We start from the raw sequence: 3285 nt of genomic DNA on the forward strand, positions 1-3285 counted from the left end.
TCCCGAAGCCACACCTGGGGCTATGAGAAACACCGTTGTGGAGAGAGCCGCTTATTGTATATTCCCACCTGGAGTTCTTGCACGCCTAAAATGGTCTGGAGGATCACTCGTCGCTGAGACCGTATACATGCATGCCAAGCAACAGCACACGCAGCAGCAGCAGCCGACTCACGCGCGCGCGCGATCTGGAACCCCCGTCGGTGTTGTGCTTCCGTGCGCGGCGGTCCGCTGCCGTGACTCTTCGGGGCGTCGACGCTCTTGACACCAGCGACTGGGCCGCTGAAACGCTGCTGCGTGCCATCCATCGCCGTGGGCCCAGCTTCCCGCCGGTGTTGCATCGTCCCAGCCTCCGGCGGTTTGGGACGCATCACGCGAGTCGCGCGGCAGCACGTTGGACCGCCGCACTGCTGCCGTCGCTCTTCAATTAGCCGCCCGCTGCATCCGTCGCCTGACTCGTTTGAACGGTCGTTCGCTGCTTTAGTTCTTTTTGTTTGTTTTTTTCCCCGGTGTGGAGGGAAACAAGACGTCGTTTCGGCCATTCCTCCTGCCGTTTGTTGGATATTGCCTCTTTGTCTACGGCGGCGCGAAATTCTGAGGACCAACTGGAGACACACAATGCACGTAAGACGACGTTCGTCTACCGGATTGCACAACGTTTTAGTCGTGATCGGGCCTACGTGAAGTGCAGATCTGTTGGCTTCAATAGGTAAGAATGTGGCGTCGTTGTCTTTTTACAGCTTACTGAGCAGCTGCCGTGTTGTGCTTGCACTTTGTATAGCATGTCCTATGACAACTGACGCTCGGCCGATGTACCTCCTTAGCCCAGTGTTCCTCTACACCTTTGTTCGTTCTTATATAAGGCTTATAATTTTTCAATCGAAAACCGTAAGAAACTGGCTCGATATACATAGGTATATGACGTAGAACTATGAGATGAAGGAAATGCAAATTCAGCGCAGTCTGTCAGACATATGTCTCGTACATGGAGACAAAAGATTCAATGCGTGTTGAGCATGCGACGAATGCAACGCCATAGTTCCAGCACGCAGCCTTGCCTCACATCGTGTGCCGTATGATGCCGTGTTTATAATCTACTACGTACTTTTTTTTTGTGAGAAGCAGGAATGTGCACGTGCATCCTACTCGCCGGTTCTTGCTGTTCACCAAAGCATTTATAGTTTCGTCGTTACTATACCTTCCGGTAACTATCTTACCTGAAGCACCTACAGGAGTAAATACACGTTCCTTGGCATTACCTTAAAAATTTATGGGACGCATGCAGCTCCCTCAAGTTATTGCTATTTTGCAGAGTATAATGTTGGGCAACTCTTTCTCTCTTTTCCTCTTTCTATTCCCCCTTTCCCTTACCCCTAGTGTAGGGTAGCAAACCGGACGCTCGTTTGGTTGACCTCCCTGCCTTTCCTCTCCTTGCTCTCTCTCTCTCTTGGCACATAGCTTTAACGATAGGACACCAGGCTTTCAACTAGTTTAAAACTAGTTGAAACTAGTTCAAAGGATAGGATGCCAGACTTTCAAACTAGTTGAAAGTCTGGCATCCTATCCGGTCCCTCTTGTGTTTCCGGTCACTTACTTTGCGCCACAAATATTTCGTCAAAGTTTCGGCAAGCGTTTATTCGCCTTTCTATAATTTTCCTGCGCCGTGCTTTCTGGCGGATCACTTGCTCATGGATTTTATTTTACAGCAGAATACCGAATCGAACTTACGCGTCTAAGCTTAATTTTTCTTGTGTCGTAGCGCTTTTGTGCATTTAGTAAGCCTCTATAAAAGGAGAACTGAGGGTTCTTCATTGAGATATTATGTAACGCACCGGTGCTTTTCAACATGTTCCTGGAAGAAATACTAGGCATATTCCCCTATATAAGTTTTTAACGCGAAACCCAATTTACAAGTTCCAAATTTTAAGTTGAGTGCTCCAAAATGTACGTACCATGATGAAAGTATTTCGTGAGAAAATTTGTGTGCATGCGCCGCTCGTGATACATGAGTCGATTGGTAAAAAAACTAAAGAAAACTAAAGGCCCCATGCCACGGAGAAGACAGCGATCTTTCTGCATAAATAAATAAATAATATATATATATATATATATATATATATATATATATATATATAATTTCATCGAAGTGATAAATCAAGGGCACTGAGTTCACATCTTTACAGCCACGTTAGGTTTAGAAAATGAAAATTAAGTATGCTCCAGCGCTGTTTACACGGTAAAGCAAGAAATATCGTGCCAACGGGGCCAACATTGAAGCACTGCTGCGTGTAATGCATTTATCTTCATTGAAAACACCAGCTCGCTACACTTTATCAGATGCACCGCTCTCCGGCCCTTTGTTTTTCAGGTGAAAATCCTCGATTGAAGGAAAAAAAGGCAATTTGATGCTTCCGCCGCTGTGCCACAGGTGGCGGTATACTTTCCTGGAAGTCGTCGTTTATTTTCCGACCTCTCGTATAAATAAGGAAACCCATATGTCACAGATACAGGCGCAAATAAATGTGTTGACTGACAGCGATGCCGTATATCGATTATTAACGACACATATGCGTTCCTGGCACTGTTTACAAGTTACGACGGAGGTTCTGAGTAAAGCGTGCGGTGAGGCGTTTTTTTTTTTTCCCCTTTTCTTTTACGTTTAACCTTGTCTACCACTCTCAGTCATCGAGATCCAGCAAAAGTGCATTAATGTGCTTGGTGGTACATTTCAGTACATTTATGTACATAAGTGGTAGGGATAGTCAGAAAACAGCGGCCTGACAGCAGCTTGACTATAGCATCACCTCCCACGTTGTTAAAGTAATTCTGTGCGCATTCGTTTTGTAGCCTGTTTGTTTTCGCTTACTTCACCTTTTGAGTATCTAATACAAAGGATTGGGTGCTGAGCCATTATATATCCAAATTTGCAATTTTTTACAAAGATTTACTTAAAAAACAGATGTATACATTAGAAGAAATTCAATGTAGAGCACGAAGTCACTCGGTGTGCGGAGTCCGGTATAACTTCTCTGACTTTTTTTTCTGACCGACTTGATAGCTGAACCATAGGACAGAAAACGCCGCCTGTTTCACACACATTTGTCGCAAGGATGCACCGCCATGTAACACACCAAAGACGCCAGGGAGAAACGAACAATAGTGACAACAATGAGAGTGGGAAACAATAACACATCTGCGCGAAAGACCACGTTGTCAAACCCACAAAAAGATAAACAGTGACGCACGAGCGTTACACTTATGTTGCACGACTCGTTGCTATACGCATAT

This window comes from Dermacentor silvarum, chromosome 2 (genome assembly GCF_013339745.2).
Source record: "Dermacentor silvarum isolate Dsil-2018 chromosome 2, BIME_Dsil_1.4, whole genome shotgun sequence".
Taxonomy (NCBI): Eukaryota; Metazoa; Arthropoda; class Arachnida; order Ixodida; family Ixodidae; genus Dermacentor; species Dermacentor silvarum.